This window comes from Mustelus asterias, chromosome 3, assembly GCF_964213995.1.
Source record: "Mustelus asterias chromosome 3, sMusAst1.hap1.1, whole genome shotgun sequence".
In the NCBI taxonomy this organism is placed as follows: domain Eukaryota; kingdom Metazoa; phylum Chordata; class Chondrichthyes; order Carcharhiniformes; family Triakidae; genus Mustelus; species Mustelus asterias.
Genome location: NC_135803.1, coordinates 70,170,960 through 70,197,116, shown reverse-complemented (window position 1 = coordinate 70,197,116; position 26,157 = coordinate 70,170,960). Strand labels below are relative to the sequence as shown.

Here is a 26,157-nt window from a genome sequence, read left to right as displayed (position 1 = left end):
ATAGAATCTTCCAAGCCCTGTGCGCTGTAGATTGGGAATGATCACTTGATGAAGCAGGTCACACCACTTACAGGGAGTGTTCCTGTTGAAAAATCAATTTTTAGATTCATCTTTTTCAGTGATTAAGGAAAGTGACAGAAAAGGGTGACTCTTAACATCCTATTGGCCAAATTATGTGTCACTTGGCCTATTGACTTGGGCTTGGGAGAAGAAACTACCCAAGATTCTATCAATTATTCTGACCTTCATGATGATGATGATGGATAATAGCTCGTGAATTGTAGTAGTCAATAGAATAGAAAGAAAGGAAATTCAGCTATCAGCATTTGCAAATCAATTTATTTGTTCTATATCCAAACTGCATGAAAATGTTAGGTTAAAAACCTACCCTATAGTGCCAGACTTGATACTGCAGTACTAAGGAGAGCTGCTCAATTCTATCAATTCAGATCACAATAGGAATTAAGGAGGGAGCAGTTTAAGGATATATGATGGTTGGATAACTTTGCTTCCTGCTGTAAGCTTAAATTCTTTCACTTGCCTCTTCCACATGACTGGCATTTGTGTCAATGTAAATGCATCGAAATTATTCAACAGAAAACATCAAATTAATGTATTAAGCATTCATCTGCAGCTATCGCCAGCAGTAATTTTTAGACGAGAATATTAACTACTGTCTGCCGTGAAGCAACCTGCAGTTGATAAATTAACAAGCTCAAGCCATTTTACTGGGGGCTAATCTTCTAAATAAAGTTAAATGGTAGTTTTGAGACCTGCTGCCCAGTGTCACAATGTGTAACCCAGTGCTTCTGTCTTTCTCTTGTGCTACCATTCTGTTCATTCACAATAATTGGTGACTGCTCAGAGAATTCAACATCTCAGTACTCTGATAAAGTCGCATGTATCCATGATAAGTAGCCAGGAACCCTAGTATACATACCATATTTTCCTCCTCTGGCACAGCCCTCACCCCAGCTAATTACACCAATCAAATACCATGTTTGACGATACAAAACAGCATAGGGTCCTCCACCATCCCCTCGACAGGAATCCATTGCATCATCTTTGAACCCAGCGCAGAACATATTATCTTAACTGACAAATTTGTCGATTTGATGCAAGTCTCCTGTTCGATATATAGAGGTTGGACCCGTCTCAAGAATCGGGATGACCTGCCTCCTTCATAGGTCAGGCCCCAGACACTCCCCATCCTGACCTTCCCATCCTGCAGTAGGAGCTGGCCCAGGTTATAGTTGGGCAGACAAATTGGAGCAATGGAAATACTAAAATTTACAGACTGATTCAAATATAGAAGGGCAATGTCGTTGTCATATATTACTGGATCGTATCGAGGATGGATCAGAAACTTCTTCACTAAAACCTTCTCTTCCCAGATCTCCGTTCGAAGTTTGTCAAATTCACCTGGTGGAGTAAGAGCAGTTTCAGAAGCTGCTTTTATCATATAATGTATGTAGTTATGATCTGGAAAGTGCTACCTGAATGTGTGGTAAATACAGATTCAATTGTCACTTTCAAAAAGGAAAAATAAAAAATTGTACGCCTATGAGAAAAGAGCAGGGGAGTCAGATTAATTGTACAATTCTTTCAAAGAGCCTGTACAAGAAGAATGGTGTCCTTTTGTGCTGTAATATTCTTTGATATAATCTGAAATAGTCTTTAAAATATGCATTTTTGGGTGTCAAAATAAAGTCAACTTCACTGTTCCTTTAATACTGCTTAGCTTCTCTGACATCTAGTCAAAACAATGAGTTAGCAACTGAGCCCCACAGCTGTGAATTTTCCATACCTATTCCGTGTTGGGTTAGCTGAAAGTGTGATGTGAAGAATGAGATAAAAAGTAATTGGCATGGAAATAACAATCACTTACAGAGAAAACAAAGAGAACTGTAAAAGGAAGCAAGCTGTGGTAAACAAATTGAGAAGGCGGTGGGGGGGGAGATAATGAGGAGAGGTGGGAGTGAATGAAAGGCGTACAACAATAAAGAAAAGAAAGACAAGTGATTAGAGACAGAAATGAAGGAGAGAGACATGATGGAGCAGCAGGAGCGAAGAAGGAGAAACAGGTGTGTAAGGATGAGACAGCTGAGAGACTGAAGAGACAACCATAAGATGTAGGAGCAGAACTAGGCCATTTGGCCCATCGAGTCTGCTTTGTCAATCGATGGAAGCATGACTGATCTGATAATCCTCAACTCCGCTTCTGTGCCTTATCCCTTTGAATCCCTGACTGATTAAAAATTTGCCTATCTCAGCCTTGAACATCCTAGCCTCTAAAGAATTCCACAGATTCACTACCCTGTAAGAGAAGAAATTCCTCCTCATCTCTCTCTTAAATGGGTGACACCCTTACTTTGAGATTATACCCTCTGGTCCTAGATTCCCCCACAAGAGAAAACAATCTCTCAGCATCTACCCTGTCAAGCCCTCAAAGAATGCTGTATGTCACAATAAGGCCACCTCTCATTTTCTAAACTCCAATGAGTACAGGCCCAACCTACTCAACCACTCCTTATAAGAAAATCCCTCCATGCCCAGGATCAACTTAATGAACCTTCTCTGGACTGCCTCCAGTGCCAGCATATATTTCCTTAGACAAGGGGGCCAAAACTGTTCACAGTATTCCAGGTGTGGTCGAACTGGTGCCTTGCATGGTTTTAGCAAAACTTGCCTATTTTTATATTCCATCCCCTTTGAAATAAAGGTCAACATTCCATTTGCCTGCCCTATGACCTGCTGAACTTGTATGTTAGCATTTTGTGATTTATGTATGAGGACCCCCAAATTCCCTGTGCTGCTGCTTTCTGCAGGTTTTTAAATTGTATTCAGCTTCTTTATTCTTCCCACCAAAGTGCATAACTTCACATTTTCCAACATTATATTGCATTTGCTAAATGGAAGAATGACAGAGATAAATGCAGGAGAGATTAAGAAAGAGACAAGAGAAAGCATCAAAGGGAAGAAAAAATAGTGGAGCAGAATGAGTGACTGAGAAAAGATGTGGACAGAGAGAAATGTAATGCAGAGTAAGTGACGTAAAGGATAAGACAGGAATGGAGGAAGATAAAGAGAAACAGGAGCTGCAAAAGAGCCAAGAGAGGGAGAGGAATGGAGAAGGAAAAGTCAAATGAAAGTAAAAGATAAATAGAAGAGACAGAAGTGAAGGAGAAAGGACAGGTTGAGCTGAAACAGGAAAGTTGTGATTGCCGGGGGAGTGACAAGTTCAAGGGGCAGGAGAGAGAATAAAAGACAAGTGAAAAACAGATACATGCAGTGGAAGTGAGATAGAAGTGTGGAAGGACAATCATAACTGAATTTAAAGGCTAATTTTGGAGATTGGTACAATTAAAAAGGACCATAAATGTGCCTCTTACCTGCTGTAACAGAGTGTGGCAACATTGAATCAAAGCAGTGAGCTGCAGTCACAACCCAACGACTGTTAAAGTCCCACCACAGAAGCCGGAATCATTCTTATTATTTATCAACATCTAAGAACAGCAAAAATGGAGTCAATAATATACCTCAGTACTGTGTGTAAAATAAAACTAGTTCATGTTTGGTCTTTTTACAGCTAAGAAGGTTAAGGATGAAGTGGTAGATTTAAGGTTCTGAAGGATTCATTCAGAGTAAGGAGTGATTGGTTGTATCTGCTGCTCAACAATATGGTTAACAGGAGAGCCCCAATTTAAGATTGAAGAAGAATTAAAGGAGAGATTGAGAAAAAAGTTATATCCACAGATGTTAATTAAAATATGGAATTCTTCACTTTTGTCTCTATTTATCAGTTGAAAGAATACATTGGTATTATTTGAAATATAATTCCATAATTTCTTTTAAAAAGGAGAAAAATTAAAGTGAGCATATGCATGGGTTTAGACCAGGTGGCTTCTACAGAGAAAATCATCAGCTGAGAATTAATGGTATCATTTCTGGGTTGGGGCTTTGTGCACCTGGGATTTTAATCAAAAGCGGAGTCCTTTCCAAAAGTGAAGTGATTTCTTGCTGCTAATCAAATCTTCATTACTGCTGCAAGTGCACTATTTTTGCCAGGCTCCCAGCTTTCCAAGTTCTGCTTTGCACGGAGAAGGCACATTTGAGGGAGGGAAGGGGAGGGTGAAGTGATGCTGGATGGTGGAGGCAAATCAGGTGCAACATCTGTACGAGTGGCTGCAGTAAAATAGAAACTGCATCTCCACAAAATTCTGGAACTTGATTTTGTGTCTCTGTGCACTGTTGGAGAACAGATTTTCACTCCATCTGACGAAGGGGAAGCGCTCCGAAAGCTTATGGTATTTGCTACCAAATAAACCTGTTGGACTTTAACCTGGTGTTGTGAGACTTCTTACTGTGCAGAAAAGGGCCAGTTAGCCATTTTGTTGGTGAACCAACTACAAAATGTTTCTCCAGGAATAGAATCCACAAACTTTCAGAGTTGAAGGGTTTTGTTGTCTGAAATTAGGCAACGCAGAAATAAAATCTTTGGGATGGAAGGTAAATATAGTGAAGTGCAGTAGCCAAGAGCACCACATTGCGCGCCATCCGAGGCCAGCAGCCCAACAATGGACGAAACTTAACAACCCCACTAGATTAGTCAAAGCCAGGAAGTTGGTCATAACTTGAACTAAAGAAAAATGTGAATTATGGTTTCCATTTCCTTCATCCTTGGGTTATACACCAGAAGGGAGAGGTGTGTTGATCAGGAAGCTGCTCACAGCATCTCTATTTGTTGCCAATTGCTCAAATGCATTCCCTCTCATCACAATGCATCGTGTGAATACATCACCTCAAATTGTTTTGAAAGTGCACTGATCATAAGACTCACTGCATTGTTTCTGTTAAAGGTCCTTGAGTTTCAAAGCAGCAACCATCAAGTACTACTGAAAAAGAACAGGAAAATGTGGCACAGAGGATGAGATACCCCTCCCACTTCTGTCTTATTCAGTAAGCATTACTAGTTTCAGCCTATATTTCATGTGTTAGCACTTGGGGAATACATGTTCCTTGAACACGTATTCAAGGCGGCACAGTGGTTAGCACTGCTGTCTTACTGCTGCCTTGGGTGACTGTGTGGAGTTTGCACGTTTTCCCCATGTCTGCATGGCTTTCCTTTGGGTGCTCCAGTTTCCTCCCACAGTCCAATGATATGGAGGTTAGGTGAATTGGCCATGCTAAATTGCCCCTTAGTGACCCAAGATGTGTACCTTAGGAGGATTAGCAAGGTAAATACGTGGATTAGGGGGATAGGACCTGGGTGGGATGCTCTGTCGGAAAGTTGGTGCAGATTTGATGGGCCAAATGGCCTCCTTCTGCACTGTAGGGATTTTAAGGATGCTAATCACAGGAAAGTCAGCCCTTTATTCTTAATAGAAACTGCATCTCCACAAAATTTAACTAGACTTTACACATCCAAACTCCCATCTCCACCAATAGATGCACAAATATGGCTCACAGAATATCTGAAGTTGATGGGTTGATACCAATTTCGAACTTCTATTTCACCTGCCAAGGACAGAAACCTTGTCTGCAAATGCTTCCACCAACAATGCGTGTCCGGGTATCGGCTTCTGTGTAATTTAACTTTGTTAAGTAGTCAGAGTCAGTGTCCGTTTCATTGAGGGAAAGTTCCTCTTCCAATGAGCGAGTTTGTAATCCATGTAGAGGTATCATCCCACATGGATATTTAACTGGAATTGAACACAGAAGACAAACGGTAGCACAGTGGTTAGCACTGCTGCTTCACAGATCCAGGGACCTGGGTTCGAATCCCGGCTCGGGTCACTGTCTGTGTGGAGTTTGCACATTCTCCCTGTGTCTGCGTGGGTTTCCTCTGGGTGCTCCGGTTTCCTCCCACCGTCCAAAGATGTGCGGGCTAGGTTGATTGGCCATTCTAAATTGCCCCCTAGTGTCCCGGGATGCATAGGTGAGAGGGATTAGTGGGTAAAATATATGGGGATAGGGCCTGGGTGGGATTGTGGTTGGTGCAGACTCGATGGACCGAATGGCCTCTTTCTGTACTGTAGGATTCTAATGATACAAACAAATCAGATGGAATAGGAGGGATGCAGCAAGAAACTAGTTGGTTAAGTCTAATTCTATGGGTTAGTCCAAGTATTCTGAGCAGAGATAGATGCTTGTGATCATATTTAGTTAGATTTGGTGGCTAAAGATTTAACACAACCAAAGACATGATGCCGGAGCTAATAGAGATTGGGTAGAAATTCTGCTTCAATATCAAGGGTCAGATTAAAATCTGCAGCTGCATTTCAAAAACTATCGTAAAATTGCAACTAGAATGACATGGATTGGGCACATAGCCTTCACAGGGAACTGGCTGCATGATCTATCTCAAACTAACACACATTTCTGACTACATGCCACACAGTCATATGCATTGCTCTCCCCTAACTTCCATCTTGAGATCATAACTAGCTTGTGTAATGGCCAAGGTGACTTCATTTTCTCCAACAACTATTTAAGGCAACTTTAAGGCCTATGATAGGAGAGAAGGTTAGCACTTCCCTTGATAAGGATGGAAGGGACACTAGTGGCCTTACAACACACAAATGGTTAAGGCATTGCCATTTACTTATTGGCATCTAACTGTTTTTCTCGAAGGACTCTTTTTTGGGCGGCACGATGGCACAGTGGTTAACACTGCTACCTCACAGCACCAGGGACCCGCGTTCGATTCCCGGCTTGGGTCACTGTAGAGTTTGCAATTTCTCCCCATGTCTGGTGCTCCGGTTTCCTCCCACAGTCCAAGAATGTGCGAGTTAGGTGGATTGGCCATGCTAAATTATCCATTAGTGTCATGGGGATTAGATAGGTTAAATGCTTGGGGTTAGTGCAGACTCAATGGGCCAAATGGCCTCCTTCTGCACTGAAAGGATTCTTTGAAACATACACCTCTACTTTCTCGGAAGACTAAGGAAATTTGGCATGTCAGCTACGACTCTCACCAACTTTTACAGATGTACATAGAAAGCATTCTTTCTGGTTGTATCACAGCTTGGTATGGTTCCTGCTCTGCCCAAGACTGCAAGAAACTACAAAGGGTCGTGGATGTAGCCCAATCCTTCACACCAACCAGGCTCCTATCTATTGACTCTGTCTACACTTCCCGCTGCCTCGGAAAAGCAGCCAGCATAATTAAAGACCCTGTGCACCCTGGACATACTCTCTTCCACCTTCTTCCGTCAGGAAAAAGGTACAAAAGTCTGAGGTCACGTACCGACAAATTCAAGAACAGCTTCTTCCCTGTTGCCATCAGACTTTTGAATGGACCTACCTCGCACTAAGTTGATCTTTCTCTACACCCTAGCTATGACACTACATTCTGCACTCTCTCCTTTCCTTCTTTATGAATGGTATGCTTTGTATAGCGTGCAAGAAACAATACTTTTCACTGTATACTAATACATGTGATAATAATAAATCAAATCAAATCATGCTCCTCGAGTTTGTACAATTCTTAACAGAGGTGCATTTTGTGGCCATGATCAATATTTAGTGAAATGTGAGTCAGTACCATTTTTAACACAGTTCTGCTGGTCTTCATCCAGTTGATAGCCATCTGCACAGCTGCATTTTGCCATTTGTGTTGCCTTGTTAAAGTTGCAGTACTGCTGACAGTAGCCATTCTTATATTTACAATCCAGATTCTCTGAATTAGAGAATAATACACAAACACAGGAAAAATATCTGCTTATAATCAGGTTTACACAGTGACTCATCAGTCAGTGAAGCCCGTGGGAATGTAAGGGCAGTGGCAGCGCAAATACGGGCAGCATGGTGGCACAGTGTTTAGCAAGACTGCCTCACAGCGCCAGAGACCTGGGTTCAATTCCAGCCTTCCAGTGACTGTGTGGAATCTGCACATTCTCCCCATGTCTGCGTGGGTTTCCTCCAAGTGCTCCGGTTTCCTCCCATACTCATAAAATGTGCGGGTTAGATTGATTGGCCATGGTAAATTGCCCCTTAGTGTAAGGAGGATTAGCATGGTAAATAGGTGGGATTACGTAGATAGGGCCTGAGTGGGATTGTTGTCAGGTTCGATGGGCCGAATGAAGACTTTTGGGAATGAGGAATTTTTTTCTCTCAATCATTAGTTTGTGGAAGTCTCTTCAACTGAAAGCAGTGGGGGCTGGGTCATTTATTCAAGGGAGAGTTAGATAGATTTTTGAAAGACAAGGGTTATGGAGGACAGACAACAAGGTAAAATTGAGACCACAACCAGATCAGTCATGATCTTACCAAATGGCAGAGCAGGCTCGAGGGGCCGAATGGCTTATTCCTGCTCCTACATCCTATGTTCCTGGAGGTGCTACTGATTATTTTTGACAAAATGACCAGTTTTGGTGGTAGTGCAACCCACTAACAATCAGAGGATCTGGCAGTTGCGGTGAGAGGGTAATTAAAGAGTGTTAATGTTGTGTCATACTGCTCCAGCTCACCCTTCAGGTCTCACATCCTAAGAGGGCATTGATGAGCATGGATTTCCATTGGATAGGTCCATGATTGTGCTTGGCAGTGGTTTGCTGTTGCCTTCTGCAGTATGGCTGACCAAGAACATCTCCTGCTCTCCCCACCTGCTGTCAGGCGTATTGGAAGGATTTACAGGCTGAAAATCAATCCTTTCGGCCATTTATGTGGCCAGCTCCTGTGGCCATCAAGTCCTGGAGTTGGACTTGAACCAAGAGATTCGGGCCAGAGGTAGGGATGCTGCCCACTGTGCCACAAGACCTCTGTGGTACAGCTCACTGTCTCTATTTAGGATGATGTGTGGAGCAAGGTCAGCAATGAGCAGCAACTGAAACAAAAATGCAAACACACATGCACTCGCAAGTTCACAGACACACACACACGAGCCAATGGGCTAGTAATCCAGAGACCCAGGGTAATACTCTGGGGACCCAGGTTTCAAAACACAACACAGCAGTTGGTGGAATTTGAATCCAGTAAAAACCTGGAATTAAAAGTCGAATGATGACCATTTCGATTGTTGTAAAAACCCATCTGGTTCACTAAAGTCTTTTATGTGAATGAAATCTGCTGTTCTTAACTGGTCTGGCTTACATTTAACTTCCAATCCACAGCAACATGGTTGACTCTAAAACAGTCCAGCAAGATACTCAGTTGTATCCAATCACTAGAAAGTCAAGAAGGAATGAAACCGGATGGATCACCCGGCATCAACCTAGGCACCAGAAATGGCAAACTCAGCCCTGTCGACCTTCCAATGTACTCCTTACTAACATCTGGGAGCTTGTGCCAAAATTGAGAGAGCTGTCAGACAGACTAGTCAAGGAATAGTCTGACATTGTCACCAGGCACAGTGATGGAAGGGATCTTCGACAATGCTATCAGGCGTCACTTGCTTCGCAATAACCTGGTCACTGATGCCCAGTTTGGATTCCACCAGGATCACTCAGCTCCTGATCTCATTACAGTCTTGGTCCAAACATAGACAAAAGAGCTGAATTGAGGTGAGTGTGACTGCCCTTGATATAAGGCAACATTTGACCCAGTGTGACATCAAGGAGTACGAGCAAAACTGGAGTCACTGAGAAACAGGGAAATGTCTAAGCCGTTAGGAGTCATATGTAACGCAAAGGAAGATAATTGTGGTTGTTGGAGGTCAATCATCTCAGTTCCAGGATATCACTTCAGGAGTTCCTCAGGGTAGCCAACCATCTTCAGATGCTTCATCAATAACCTTCCTTTCATCATAGGGTCAGAAGTGGGGGTGTTCATTGATGGCTACACAATGTTCAGCATAATTTGTGACTCCTCAGATACTGAAGCAGTTAATGCCCAAATGCAACAAGACCTGGACAATATCTGGGCTTGGGCTGACAAGTGGCAAATAAAATTTGAGCCACAGAAGTGCCAGGTGATGACAATCTCCAACAAGAGAGGATCTAACCACCATCACCCATTTGACATTCAATGGAATTACATAGAATCATAGAAACCCTACAGTGCAGAAGGAGGCCATTCGGCCCATCGAGTCTGCACCGACCACAATCCCACCCAGGCCCTACCCCCACATATTTACCCACTAATCTACGCATCCCAGAATTCTAAGGGGCAATTTTTAACCTGGCCAATCAACCTAACCTGCACATCTTTGGATGTGGGAGGAAACCGGAGCACCCGGAGGAAACCCACGCAGACACGAGGAGAATGTGCAAACTCCACACAGACAGTGACCCGAGCCGGGAATTGAACCCGGGACCCTGGAGCTGTGAAGCAGCAGTGCTAACCACTGTGCTACCGTGCCGCCCATCACTGAAACCCCACTGTCAACAGCCCGAGGATTACTATTAACCAGAAACTGAACTGGACCAGCCATATAACTACTGTGGCTGTAAGAGCAGATCAAAGGCTAGGAATCCTGCAGCGAGTAACTCACCTCCTGACTTCCAAAAGCCTTTCCACAATCGACAAGTCACAAGTCAGGAGTTCAATGGAATACTCTCTACTTGCCTGGATGAGTGAAGCTCCACCAATACTCAAGAAGCTTGACACCAGCTAAGACAAAGCAGCCCGTTTGATTGGTACCACTTGTACAAACATTCACTCCCTCAACCACCAACGCACAGTGGCAGCTGTGTGCACCATCTACAAGATGCACTGCAGGAACTCACCAAGGCTCGTTCCACAGCACCTTCCAAACTCACAACCTCTACCATCTAGAAGGACAAAGGCATGGAAACACCACCACCTGGTTATAGTTCCAAGTCAGGGTGATTTGCAGGGGAAGATCTCTCCCAATCACTCACCACCCTGACTGAAAAATATGTCACCGTTCCTTCACTGTTGCTGGATCAAAGTCCTGGAACTCCCTCCCTAACAACACAGTGTGTACCTATAGCACTTGAACTGCAGCAGTTCAAGAAGAATGCTCACTACCACCTTTTCAAGGGCAACTAGGGATGGTCAATAAATGCTGGTCAAGCCAGTAACATTCCCATCCCAGGAATGAATAAAAAAATGTGCATACACATTCACACAGGCATGCACTTGTCTACAGCACCACATATACACAAAGCCCAATAATTCGCATTATTGGGAGGGTAGGTTGATATATATTATCAGAAGCAGCAACAAACCTATTTCACAATACTCTCCTTTCCATCGGGGAGGGCAAAGACAGATGTAATTGTAGCCCAAGATCTTACACAAACCGCCATTGAGGCATGGCGATGATTTACAAGGATTCAGATCTGTGAGAGAGAGATAAAGAAAAGCATTCAGTGAAACTCGTTGGGGTCTTTTAAGAGACTTCTGGATGAGTACATGGGATTTAATGGGATTGAGGGCTATAGATAGGCCTAGAGGTGGGGATGTGATCGGCGCAACTTGTGGGCCGAAGGGCCTGTTTGTGCTGTGGCTTTCTATGTTCTATGTTCTATGAAACACTCAGAAAGTCTAATAACAGGTGGCAGAGTATAAGTGAATGGTAAACTCTGAGGACTCTGGAAAATGGACTTCAGCTTGGGCTGAACTAAAGAAAGATCTAATGGTTTGGTCAGCATTCAGTAACTTCCTCCCACATCTTCCAAAATGTTTGTTCTCCCCCTAAAGCAAAAGTATTGTTTTTGTCTCTTGAATTATTAATTTGTATTTTAATGCTAAAAGTAGCATGTAACTGAAGTCACACCAAGTATTTTCTGCTAACAAGCCATCCATTCAGATCATATAGATTGAATGGGGGAGGTGTTGAAAGGTCCAAGTGTCTGGGACAAACAAAATGAGTTGCTTAAAGCATTAATTGTTTAACTAACCTGGGGCTAACATCTTCATGTTTAATTAACTTCGCCATTGTGAATTCTTGCTTAGTCATTCCACATTGAAGAATCACTGGTTGAACTAATGCAATTATGAGAGATGTGGTCATATGGTGGCTTTGATTAGCACCCAGGAGACATTTTATAAGGGTTAGGCACAATGATTGGCTGTAGCTCTCTTCAATGGACAGCTTGCTGGTCAGATGTCTCCTAGATGGGAGGGATACCAACCACAAGTGATAATGGTAGCACTTGCTCTTGTATGAGAACCAGAACTCCAACTGTTAAAAGAAAAGAAGTTTGTTAAAATTTTTGCAATTTACTCATCAAAACCATTCGCCTGTCATAATGTTCTGCTGATGGACCTTTGAACTGTGAACTAGACTGCCAAAGGTTCCAGACACATGGTAAATTTACTAATTTGATTAAGACTAGTTTCAGCACCATTGGCTGAACATTCAGTCACCAGCAAATTGCTGTACGATATAAAACAAATGGTCTTCGTGGAGCTGCATATTCCTTTCTGGCATCCATTTGAAAACACAACGTGCTGAGCTGAAATAGAAACACTCAAACTACACATGCCTCTGTTCAACACAGGAAGATTCTGGGGATGGTACAGAGGGAACTGACTCTTACACAGAATTCAAAACAAACCAATCAATAGCATTGGGAATGGGAGCGGTATTGGTTGCTGGGATGGGGGCAGACATTGGAAGCATGAACAAAATAGGAGAGGAAGAAGTAGGAATGGAACTTGTACCGGGGAAGGAAATGGAAACCATAGAAACCATAGAATCCCTAGAAGGAGGCCATTCGGCCCATCAAGCCTGCACCAACAACAATCCCACCTAGGCCTTATCCCCATAACCACACATACTTACCCCACTAATTCCCCTAACCTCACACATCATGGGACACTAAGGGGCAATTCAACATGGCCAATGCACCTAACCCACACATCCTTGGACTGTGGGAGGAAACCGGAGCACCCGGAGGAAACCCATGCAGACACGGGGAGAACGTGCAAACTCCACACAGTCAGTCGTCCAAGCTGAGAATCGAACCCGGGTCCCAGGGGATGTGAGGCAGAAGTGCTAACCACTGTGCCGCCATGCCGCCCAGTTTTAGATGATGCCAAGTGCTGGGTATTGGGTGCAGAATTTTGACTTTGAAATGGAACATATAAACAAAACAGAGAGGAGCTGGTGGTGGAGGTTCAATGTCACTGGCTAGCAAACCAGTGGTCCAAGCCCTGGGGTCAGGGGTTCAAATCCCATCATCGTAGCTGGCTGAATTTAAATTCAATTAAGTAAAAATCTAGAACTGAAAGTTAGTCTGAGTAATGGTAACCTTGAAACTATCATCAATTGTAAAAACCACTCTGGATCACCAGAGTAATCCTTCCTTTAGGAAGGAAATCTGCGATCCTTACCTGGTCAATCTTACATAGAGCAATGTGGTTGACTCTGAAATGGGCTGCAAGCCAATCAGCTCAAGGGTAATTAAGAATGAGCAATTAACGCTGGCCTTCTCAATGACATGCACATCCCATGAAAAAAATAAATTTTAAAAATATCCATTTTTCAGGTGAAAAATTCTTACAGTTCTCTCACGGTTTTTATAGATTTCTTCAGCTTCTTCAAATGAGCAGGATTCCTCTTGGCACTCTTGTTCCAGAGATCCTGGTTTCACCTCTTCCCAGAACCAGTTTGCACGTTTCTGAATTCTCAGCACTCTGTTTGCTTTATTTTTCTGGTAAAACACTGTAAAAATATCACGGCAGTGAGATGCCAGGGTTCGGGAATAAACCACAATTGCCAGCTCAGGTTGCTCTAGCTGAAACCCTTTATTAATAAAGATCAAGTGCATGATCCACCTAGTCCCCACATCATAACACATAAAGTGGTATTAGTCCTGGCCTCGGACTCTGAGCTTTGGGTTAAACTGAGGCACTCGGTTAATTTGTAGTTCTGCTGTGAGGTAGGAAATTTTGCTAACCTGCAAATTCACACAACTTCTTCTTAAGTTTCCAAATTCATCCCTAATTGTTTAGTGATGCATCCATCCAATCACTTCCAGCCTCATTTACTTGTGCCTACCTGTCAGCCTGTGATGAAGTGTGCGGTTTCCTGGACTTTTACCCTGTCATTGTGCTCAAGGTAAGCTATTCCTGATAGTATTAGGTTTGGTAGCCACCAGGGTCAGCTACTAAAAGCAGAAGTAAGTAGCCACAGTGGACAGTTCCCTCAGTGGGAGACAGCACATTTCAGCCATTCCATGTTGTGGTGTGCCTGATTTTAGTGGATTGGACCATTAAAATTGCAACGTCAAAGCCCTGGAGTGATGTGCACTGAGAATTGGGATTGGACGTCAGAAGTCTGTAAATGTCCAGGCCTGAAGTGCCAAGAGACAAAAAAAGGCCCTTTCATTTTCAGGCTTGTTTTCAACTTGCTGTCCCTGGTCCAAGTCCCACTACCAGGTTCATGAGGCAGCGATATGCTCGCGTATCCCTGGGCTGCACACACTGGAAACTGAAGGTGAACAAACAGAAACCTTCTCTCCACCATTGATTTTGTATAAGGACAAAGGCTTTCCCCTTTGCAATCCCAGCCAGGCCCCTGAGAGTAGGCCTGTGGTGGTGAAATTGGACTGTCAAAGAAACAGATGATGTGGAAAAATTGAGAGAAAGATTGATTGATGTTTGAGATAATGGGCGTTTGATGAGAGTAATTTATTTTTGGGATGAGCTCTATACACTTCTGAATCTCGTTTTGGTGCCCTTTGTACTTTAACATGTAACAATCCATTGTAGGCTTCTCATGTTAGTCCATAAGTGTCCATTCAAAAAACCTTACAAAAACCTGAGCAACATGATTAATGTTTAATGGTAAAATCAATTTGTGATGTCACTATTAATAACACTGAAACCTCTTGTTATTCTGTTAAATGCCTCTTCCTAATGCATTAATTTCTGAACACATCATTAAGAGGCCGACAACTCAAAGTAAGGTCAGTGTGATCTCAGCACCTACCTGAGCTCTTTACATCACTCGTACAGCTCGTCAGCATCAGTAACATCAAACACCAATAGCATCCCACCATCTTCAGGGACTGATAACCAATCTAGCCTGTCTGAACAATCAAAGATATAATTAGACACCATAACCTGCCATTCAGTGAAACCACTTACGTCATTCCATTTCCCTAACTCCATTGTCAGGGTTTTGCTTAGCAGCAGCAGTCGCAAGAATTTTAAGAAGGCCTGAAATGTAAAAATCTGCCCAGCAACAGTAACAGCCAGCATTTCCAGGGCAGGCAAGCCTCTCAAAGTGATCAGAGTATTCCAAAGGTATAAGAGATCTAAGGATGATCAGGTGTGAATTGCTCTAGTAGTAGAAACAGATTACTTAGATAACCGCTACAGAAATGTTAAGTTCCACAAGCAGAAACAGTTTACCTAAATGACTGGGCGATTCAGGGCTACAGAAATGCTAAGCTCCACCAAAGGAAAGAATTTGAGAAATGTGGATAGCCGCCTCTTAAGTTTAAAATGACAAAAGGGGAAACAGTATAACTGTTACCACCCCCCACCATCAGGATCAGGACAAGCCAGTCCACACCTCACAGCCAGGAGGCTAGGACCCATTTCATAGTCAAGAGGTCATATTACATATTTTACTTCTCCAAGATGCTATAGCGCTGCATCTAAGTCCTAAAATTAAGGCATTGCAGGATACCATCATAAAGGCAGTTTAAATATATTTGGTGGACCAGGAAAAAACAGTTCCCAGACTTGATCATCAGCCCTGTACTATGTGGTACTATAAGCTGGATTTGACTTTGAGTTATTTAATTTGGATGTTGTTTGGGAATGGGAATTCAGAGTTAATGAGTTCAGGGATCGTAGATATATTTTGAAACAAGGGGTAATTTCAACATAAATGATGGATGTGTTTAGTTATTCCTGTACTTAAGTGTCTTAAAGTATTATAGTCCTTTTTGTTGTAGATTTTCTTTTCTTTTAAGTTAATAAATATTTTTAATTGTTAATCTGACAACTGGATTGGTTCTTCACTGGGTAACCTGACTCCTCATAACATTCTAAAACTAAACTATACACCACCACGAGCCCCACGGTGTTTAAAGGTGGGACACCCTCGCAGGTAACATCAGCGTAGTTTGTGATGCGGCCTACTATAACATTCCTGCGGTTCCATATTTGGAGATGGTAATTTTCCTGGAGTAGTATTAGACCTTATTTGTTTAAACTTTTGAGGTCAAATTGTTCAACCTTATTTGTTTAAAACTCATGTGACGCAATGTCTTCACATTGTCTACATAATGTCGCATAGGTGTCTGTGGATGCTCAAAAGGTACAGTGACTTGCAGACATGACAGCCTGGCAGAGCTGACTGACCACAACTCATAGAATCCCTACAGTGCAGAAGGAGGCCATGCGGCCCATCGAACCTGCACAGACTCTCCGACAGAGCATCTTACCCAGGCCCTAATCTGTAATCCCACACATTTACCCTGCTAATGCCCCTAATCTACACAATTTTAGACACGAAGGGAAAATTTCGCATGGCCAATCCACCTAACCTGCACACTTTGGACTGTGGGAAGAAACTGGAGCACCGAAAAGAAACCCACACAAACACGGGGAAAACATGCAAACTCCACACAGATAGTCACCCAAGGCCGAAATCGAACACAGGTCCCTGGCGCTGTGAGACAGTGGTGCTAACCACTGTGCCGCCCAAACTCTGTAAGTGTTTGCCATAAAGAGGCCATCCGCCCAGATGAAGTTCACTAAAATAAGTGTGTCTCACAGTCGTCTCATAGCAGTTTGCTGCAAACACATGCCTCAAGACCTGGACTCATTTAAAGATTCACTCCTTTACCAAATTCATACTCAAAAGATGCTTTGTTATTGATAGACTCCTCTTTTCTCTAACATTGGCATAACACAAATATATTCATAAATGATATGTCTTTCAGCTTCCTACTAACAGTAAGTCTTGCACATGGTAGGCAGATCCATTGATCCATTCCCCACTCTCCACTTGCATGCTGCTTGTCCTGGCACCCTGGATTTGGAAAACACAGGCCTCAGGAATTAGTCAATGTAACATCGATCACTTGAGGATTGCAGGCCAAGGAAGATCAGAGTAGCAGAGAGCATTTGCAGACAAGGAAAATGCACCAGCTCTCAAGTTGCTAACATGATGGGATGAACTTGAGGGCATTTAGGAATGGGAAATAAACGCTGGTCTTGCCAGAGATGATAACACTTTATAAATGAATCCATTGAAGAGAGACCAGATTGTGTGCCTGCTTCTGGTCTGAGCTTTTATAACTGCTTTTCATTCTCCATCTCAAAGGGTGAGGGGTAACTCCAAATTAATGTCCATGCTATCGATTGAATGCTGTTGCTTATTTAAGGCAAACTCTTTCCAAGATTAAAGAGAATATCCTAATTCCAAAACAACATCAAAAAATCTAATCCTAAAATAGCGAGCAGAGTGGCAATACAAAGGAAGAAAATAACTGCCCCTTAATCCAGCTCAGCACAAGATCTGAGAGAAGGATTTTAAAACCTACACTTGATTGCTGTATATTGACAGAATTATACTTAGCTGCAAGGGCAAATGATTGGCCTTATGGCATATGTTCAATGTATCAGAATCTGCAGGACCGTCCCCAACACCCATGTGAACACTGAATTGAGGCTTCTGTCATGAATCCGCACAAGCCTCCTGTACTTTCACAGCGACTCACGAGAAAGCTCAAGGCAAATGGAAGTTTGACGGAGAGAGGCAGCAGAATGTTGCTGTGCAGAGGGATCTGGTTGTCCTTGTACATGATTCGCAAAAGTTTAACATGCAGTTACAGCAAGTAATTCAGAAGGAAAATGCCTTTATTGCAAAGGGGTTGGAGTATAAGAGTAGAGAAATCTTGCTACAATTGTCCAGGGCATTAGTGAGGCCACACCTGGTGCACTATGAACAGTTTTGATCTTCTTATTTATGTAGGGACATACTTGCATTTGAGGCAGTTCAGAGAAGGTTGACTTTGTTGATTCCTGAGTTGAAAGAGTTGTCTTACAAGGAAAGTTGGGCCCAAACCCATTCCTGTTTAGAAAGGTGGGAGGTAATCTAAATGAAACATAAGATTCAGACGGTGCGTACATGGGTAGATGCTTTGAGGATGCTTCCCCTTGTGGGGAAATCCAGAACTAGATGGCACAGTTTCAGAATAAGAGTTATCTCATTTATGCTGGAGATGAGGACAAAACTGTTCTCTCAGAGGGTCTTTAATCTTTGGAACTCTCTTCCCTAGGGAATTTGGACACTGAATCAATGAATCCATTCAAGGTTGATTAGATGGATTTTTGATCAAATGTATGGGGGAAGGCAGGAAAATGGAGTTGAGGCCAGATCACATTAACAATGATCTTATTAAACGGCAGAGCAAGTTCGAAGGACCAAATGGCCTCCCTTGCTCCTTTTTAACATGTTCTTAGATCCCAATTACCCAAACATCTGCAGCTGGAAAACACCTGAGCCATTAGTTCATATGAGTGGAATCTGTAATGCTTTGTCGCAAGGGACCAGTGAAACAGAAATTAGAATGTTGTTTAAAAGAGAATTGCGTAAGTTCTTAAGAAAAAACATAGAAAGATTTAGGGACGATGTATTGAAATTGTATCACATATGAACATACGAAATAGGAGCAGAAGTGGGCCATTCAGCCCCTTGAGTCTACACCGCCATTCCATAAGATCATGACTGGTCTATTGGTGTTTCGAATTCTACATTCCCATCTGTCCTGGATAACCTTTGATTCCCTTGCCTAACAAGAATCTATATATCCCCGCCCTAAAAATATTCAGTGACCCCACTTCCACCGCCTTCTGAGGCTGAGAGTTCCAAAGTCGCACAACTCTCTGAGAGAAAAAATATCTCCTCATCTCTGTCCTAATTTCAAAACAGTGACCCCAGTTCCGGATTCACCCACAAGAGGAAACATTCTTTCCACGTCCACCTTGTCAATAGCATTCAGGATCTTAGGAGAGAAATTAGGAGAGCCAGAAGGGGTCACGAGAAGGCCCTGGCAGATAGGATTAAGGAGAACCCTAAGGCGTTCTATAAATATGTGAAGAGTAAAAGGATGAGACGTGACGGAATAGGGCCTATAAAAGGTGAAGGCGGGAAAGTCTGTACGGAACCAGTAGAAATGGCAGAGGTGCTCAATGAGTATTTTGCCTCGGTTTTCACAGAGGAGAAGGACCTGGGTGGATGTACTGCGGGCGTGCGGTGGACTGAAAGGATTGAGTATGTGGACTTTAAGAAAGAGGTTGTGCTGGAATCTTTGAATGGCATCAAGATAGATAAGTCGCCGGGTCCGGATGGGATGTACCCCAGGTTACTGTGGGAGGCGAGGGAAGAGATTGCAGAGCCTCTGGCGATGATCTTTGCGTCGTCGATGGAGATGGGAGAGGTGCCGGAGGATTGGAGGATTGCGGATGTGGTTCCTATTTTCAAGAAGGGGAATAGGGATAGCCCAGGTAATTACCAACCGGTGAGTCTAACCTCAGTGGTTGGTAAACTGATGGAGAAGATCCTGAGGGACAGGATATATGAGCATTTAGAGAGGTTTAGTATGCTCAAGAATACTCAGCATGGCTTTGTCAAGGGCAGATCGTGCCTTACGAGCCTGGTGGAGTTCTTCGAAAATGTGACTAAACGCATTGACGAAGGGAAGGCGGTAGATGTGGTTTATATGGATTTTAGCAAGGCGTTCGATAAGGTCCCCCATGCAAGGCTTCTAGAAAAAGTGAGAGGGCATGGGATCCAAGGGGCTGCTGCCCAGTGGATCCAGAACTGGCTTGCCCAAAGGAGGCAGAGAGTGGGTATAGATGGGTCTTTTTCTAAATGGAGGTCGGTCACCAGTGGTGTGCCCCAGGGATCTGTTCTGGGACCCTTGCTGTTTGTCATTTTCATAAATGACCTGGATGAGGAAGCGGAGGGATGGGTTGGTAAGTTTGCCGACGACACGAAGGTTGTTGGGGTTGTGGATAGTCTGGAGGGATGTCAGAAGTTACAGAGGGACGTAGATAGGATGCAAGACTGGGCGGAGCAGTGGCAGATGGGCTTCAACCCAGATAAATGCGTCGTGGTCCATTTTGGTAGGTCAAATGGGATGAAGGAGTACAATATAAAGGGAAAGACTCTTAGTACTGTAGAGGATCAGAAGGACCTTGGGGTCCGGGTCCATAGGACTCTAAAATCGGCCCCGCAGGTGGAGGAGGTGGTTAAGAAGGCGTATGGTGTGCTGGCCTTTATCAATCGAGGGATTGAGTTTAGGAGTCCGGGGATAATGATGCAGCTATATAAGACCCTCGTCAGACCCCACTTGGAGTACTGTGCTCAGTTCTGGTCGCCTCACTATAGGAAGGATGTGGAAAAGATTGAAAGGGTGCAGAGGAGATTTACAAGGATGTTGCCTGGATTGAGTGGCATGCCTTATGAGGATAGGCTGAGGGAGCTCGGTCTTTTCTCCTTGGAGAGACGAAGGATGAGAGGAGACCTAATAGAGGTGTATAAGATGTTGAGAGGCATAGATCGGGTGGACTCTCAGAGGCTTTTTCCCAGGGTGGAAATGTCTGCTACGAGAGGACACAGGTTTAGGGTGCTGGGGGTAGATACAGGGGAAATGTTAGGGGTAAGTTTTTCACACAGAAGGTGGTGGGCGAGTGGAATCGGCTGCCGTCAGTGGTGGCGGAGGCGAACTCAATAGGGTCTTTTAAGAGACTCCTGGATGAGTACATGGAGCTTAATGGGATGGAGGGTTATAGGTAGGTCTAGAAGGTAGGGATGTGTTCGGCACAACTTGTGGGCCGAAGGGCCTGTTTGTGCTGTAGTTTTTCTATGTTTTATGTTTCTATACTTCAATCAACTCACCCCGCATTCTTCTAAACTCCAGTGGAAACAAGCCCAGCCTGTCCAACCTATCCTCATAAGATAACTTGGTCATTCCAGATATCAATCTAGTAACCTTCTCTAAACTACCTTGAACACATTTACATCCTTCCTTAAATCAAGAGACCAACTTCACACAATTCAAGATGTGGTCTCACCAATGCTCTGTATAACTGAAGCATAGTAAGAAGTCTCACAACACCAGGTTAAAGTCCAACAGGTTTATTTGGTACCAAATACCATAAGCTTTCGGAGCACTGCTCCTTCGTCAGATGGAGTGGATATCGTTGCACTGGATTGATTGTTGCCTGGATTGAGTGGCATGCCTTATGAGGATAGGCTGAGGGAGCTCGGTCTTTTCTCCTTGGAGAGACGAAGGATGAGAGGAGACCTAATAGAGGTGTATAAGATGTTGAGAGACATAGATCGGGTGGACTCTCAGAGGCTTTTTCCCAGGGTGGAAATGTCTGCTACGAGAGGACTGCTCCATTGGACAGGCACTCAATCCAGGCATCTCCACATCATAACTGAAGCATAACATCCTTCCTTTTAGTCATGTTTAATTGAGGAGCTCACGTTGGCACAAGCACAATTTGCACAATGTCTCACTAATGTATCAGCTTGCTTAAGTGGCGTACTCACACTTAAGAGTCTGACAGCTGTGGGTACAAAATCCTAAATACAATCATACTTATTTGTGCACTTGGTTAAGAAATTGGCCAGGAGTGAGAGTCATAGAGCTTTATAACACAAAAAGGGGCCCTTTGGTCCATCAAGCTTCATAGAACCTTAGTTAGATTGCAGTTGGAATATAGTGTTCAATTCTGGTCGCCACACTACCAGAAGGATGTGGAGGCTTTGGAGAGGGTACAAAAAAGATTTACCAGGATGTTGCCTGGTATGGAGGGCATTAGCTATGAGGAGAGGTTAGAGAAACTTGGTTTGTTCTCACTGGAATGACGGAGGTTGAGGGGCGACCTGATAGACGTCTACAAAATTATGAGGGGCATGGACAGAGTGGATCGTCAGAAGCTTTTTCCCAGGGTGGAAGAGTCAATTACTAGGGGGCATAGGTTTAAGGTGTGAGGGGCAAGGTTTAAAGAAGATGTACGAGACAAGTTTTTTTACACAGAGGGTGGTGGGTGCCTGGAACGTGCTGCAGGAGGAGGTAGTGCAAGCAGATGCGGTAGTGACTTTTAAAGGGTGTCTTGACAAATACATGAATAGGATGACAATGGAGGGATATGGTCCCCGGAATGGTAGAAGGTTTTCGTTCAGACAGGGAGCATGGTCGGTGTAGGCTTGAAGAGCCGACAGGCCTGTTCCTGTGCTGTAATTTTCTTTGTTCTTTATGTCTGCACTGGCCATCAAGCACCTATCTATTCCAGTCCCATTTTCCAGCACTTTGTCTGTAGCTTTGTGTGCTATGGTGTTTCAAGTGCTCATCTAAATGTTGCAAGGGTCTCTGTCTCCACCCTCTGGGTGAAAATGATCTTCCTCAAATCCCCTCTAAATTTCCTGCCCTTTATCTTAAGTCTATGCCCCCTGGTTATTGACCCTTCTATTAATTGAAAAAGGTTCGTCCACCTACCCTATCTATGTCCCTCATAATTTTGTACACCTCGATCAGGTCCCCTCTCTCAACCTTCTCTGTTCTTAGGAAAACAATCCTGGCCTAACAAGCCTCCCTTCAGAACTGAAACCCTCCAGCCCAGGAAACACCCTGGTGAATCTTCTCTGCAGCCTTTCTCGTGAAATCACATCCTTCCTACAGTTTGGTGACCAGAACTGTGGCCTAACGAGCGTTTTATACAGCTCCATCATAATCTCCCTACTCTTATATCCTATGCCTCAGCCATTAAAGGCAAGTATCCCATCTGCCTTCTTAACCACCTTATCTACCTGTCCTGCTGCCTTCAGGGATCATTGGATATGCATCCCAATATCCGTCTGATCTTCGGCAAGAGCTACCCAGTTCTTCATAGAAAGAATCATAGAAACCCTACAGTGCAGAAGGAGGCCATTCGGCCCATCGAGTCTGCACCGACCACAATCCCACCCAGGCCCTACCCCCACATATTTACCTGCTAATCCCTCTAACCTACGCATCCCAGGACTCTAAGGGGCAATTTTTAACCTGGCCAATCAACCTAACCCGCACATCTTTGGACTGTGGGAGGAAACCGGAGCACCCGGAGGAAACCCACGCAGACACGAGGAGAATGTGCAAACTCCACACAGACAGTGACCCGAGCCGGGAATCGAACCCGGGACCCTGGAGCTGTGAAGCAGCAGTGCTAACCACTGTGCTACCGTGCCGTCTTCTTTGAAATATTGCCATGGAATCTTGTTTCATCCACCGGAGAGAATAAAAGAATGACCAGGGTGAGGTTAGGGCCGGTCAAGGACAGTAGTGGGAACTTGTGTATGGAGGCAGTAGAGATAGGCGAGGTGATGAATGAATACTTTTCTTCAGTGTTCACCAAGGAGAGGGGCCATATTTTTGAGGAAGAGAAGGTGTTACAGGCTAATAGGCTGGAGGAAATAGATGTTCGGAGGGAGGATGTCTTGGCAGTTTTGAATAAACTGAAGGTCGATAAGTCCCCTGGGCCTGATGAAATGTATCCTAGGATTCTGTGGGAGGCAAGGGATGAGATTGCAGAGCCTTTGGCGTTGATCTTTGGGTCCTCGCTGTCCACGGGGATGGTGCCAGAGGACTGGAGAATGGCGAATGTTGTTCCTCTGTTTAAGAAAGGGAATAGAAATGACCCTGTAATTATAGACCGGTTAGTCTTACTTCGGTGGTTGGTAAATTGATGGAAAGGGTCCTTAGGGATGGGATTTACGACCATTTAGAAAGATGCGGATTAATCCGAGATAGTCAGCACGGATTCGTGAAGGGCAAGTCGTGCCTCACAAATTTGATAGAATTTTTTGAGGAGGTAACTAAGTGTGTTGATGAAGGTAGGGCAGTTGATGTCATATACATGGATTTTAGTAAGGCGTTTGATAAGGTCCCCCATGGTCGGCTTATGATGAAAGTGAGGAGGTGTGGGATAGAGGGAAAGTTGGCCGATTGGATAGGTAACTGGCTGTCTGACCGAAGACAGAGGGTGGTGGTCGATGGAAAATTTTCGGATTGGAGGCAGGTTGCTAGCGGTGTGCCGCAGGGATCAGTGCTTGGTCCTCTGCTCTTTGTGATTTTTATTAATGACTTAAAGGAGGGGGCTGAAGGGTGGATCAGTAAATTTGCTGATGACACCAAGATTGGTGGAGTAGTGGATGAGGTGGAGGGCTGTTGTAGGCTGCAAAGAGACATAGATAGGATGCAAAGCTGGGCTGAAAAATGGCAAATTGAGTTTAACCCTGTTAAATGTGAGGTGATTCATTTTGGTAGGACAAATTTAAATGTGGATTACAGGGTCAAAGGTAGGGTTCTGAAGACTGTGGAGGAACAGAGAGATCTTGGGGTCCATATCCACAGATCTCTAAAGGTTGCCACTCAAGTGGATAGAGCTGTGAAGAAGGCCTATAGTGTGTTAGCTTTTATTAACAGGGGGTTGGAGTTTAAGAGCCGTGGGGTTATGCTGCAACTGTACAGGACCTTGGTGAGACCACATTTGGAATATTGTGTGCAGTTCTGGTCACCTCACTATAAGAAGGATGTGGAAGCGCTGGAAAGAGTGCAGAGGAGATTTACCAGGATGCTGCCTGGTTTGGAGGGTAGGTCATATGAGGAAAGGTTGAGGGAGCTAAGGCTGTTCTCTCTGGAGCGGAGGAGGCTGAGGGGAGACTTAATAGAGGTGTATAAAATGATGAAGGGGATAGATAGAGTGAACGTTCAAAGACTATTTCCTCGGGTGGATGGAGCTGTTACAAGGGGGCATAACTATAGGGTTCGTGGTGGGAGATACAGGACGGATATCAGAGGTAGGTTCTTTACGCAGAGAGTGGTTGGGGTGTGGAATGGACTGCCTGCAGTGATAGTGGAGTCAGACACTTTAGGAACATTTAAGCGGTTATTGGATAGGCACATGGAGCACACCAGGATGATAGGGAGTGGGATAGCTTGATCTTGGTTTCAGATAAAGCTCGGCACAACATCGTGGGCCGAAGGGCCTGTTCTGTGCTGTACTGTTCTATGTTCTATGTTCTAGAGGGCAGACACAGCCTTGGCTTAAGGTCATGGCAATATAGGTTACTGGCTCGAACCCAGGTCTCTGGCTTGAGCCAAGCACTATTAATTGAGCTATGGCTGACAAAAACACCTTGGGATATCCTAAAGATGTGAAAATTACTATCTAAATGCAAATGCTTGCTGTGCTGCAACTTTAAATGTTTCTCTTGTCACCTCTACACACACTAATTAAGGTTTCTAATCCAAAGGAGAAGTATTGCTCATCAAGTCGGACTGGTCCCTAACATCCAATTCTGGAGGTGTTTAAAGTGCAAGGGCTTGTCCTTAAAACCCAAATGAAAATCAAACTAAAAGGGTTCAGATTGAGAACACAGAGCACAGTCCTCGATGGAAACCTGTGATTTCCCCAAACATGTTTAAATGATGGGGAAAGTGATTCGATGGATTTTCATAGAGTCCTACAGTGCAAAAGGAGGCCATTCAGCCCATCGAGTCTGCGCCGACCACAATCCCACCCAGGCCCTATCCCCATAACCCCATGTATTTACCCTGCTAGTCCCCTTGACATTAAGGGGCAATTTAGCATGGCCAATCCACCTAACCCACATATCTTTGGACTGTGGGAGGAAACCAGAGCACCCGAAGGAAACCCACGCACACACGGGCACAACATGCAAACTTCACACAGACAGTGACCCAAGCTGGGAATCAAGCCTGGGTCCCTGGCGCTGTGGGGCAGCAGTGCTAATCAGTGTGCCACAGTGCTGCCCAATTGTCAATCCAGAAATGCAAGCAGACACTGTCAGAATGACAATATCAATGGAACAGACCTGAAACGTTCTAAAACTAGCATCTCAATTACACCCTCACCACACTGTCACAATAAAAATAAATCAAACTCTCAAAACAGACACAGAATAAGTTAGAATATTTTGCATCTGGTGTTGAAATGGGAACTCTTTAAAATGGGGACTTCCTTAGCTTCCCACTTCTAGAGACATTAATCAAGTAAACTCCAAAATAGGAAAGATGAGTGCACCTCCCTTCTGTTAAAAGAAACTATTTTGTTTGTTTAAATATTTATAAATTGAAATGATCAGATCCTTAATGAGACACCGCAATCTGATTCCATATTAGGACAGTTTGAGAGTGAGATTGATCAGGTTTCATCTTTTATTCAATAAAGAAAGTTTTGTACTTACCGTCTCCTGTCCGTCTGCTA

The 26,157-nt window shown here is 43.9% G+C and overlaps 1 non-coding gene and 1 pseudogene across 2 annotated transcripts; one reads left to right on the top strand and one right to left on the bottom strand.

Moving 5' to 3' along the window:
- Positions 1-372: 372 nt before the first annotated feature.
- LOC144491827 (vitamin K-dependent protein C-like) lies at positions 373-26,157 on the bottom strand (annotated as a pseudogene). Its single transcript, XR_013497503.1, has 8 exons — positions 26,138-26,157; positions 14,846-14,945; positions 13,416-13,576; positions 12,038-12,091; positions 8,761-8,827; positions 7,547-7,681; positions 3,393-3,461; positions 373-1,422 (listed from the first exon to the last, which is right to left on the bottom strand). The product of XR_013497503.1 is annotated as a vitamin K-dependent protein C-like (transcript).
- Positions 6,504-6,628, top strand: LOC144491979 (U6atac minor spliceosomal RNA). Its single transcript, XR_013497546.1, has one exon. It is a non-coding gene; the product is annotated as a U6atac minor spliceosomal RNA (small nuclear RNA).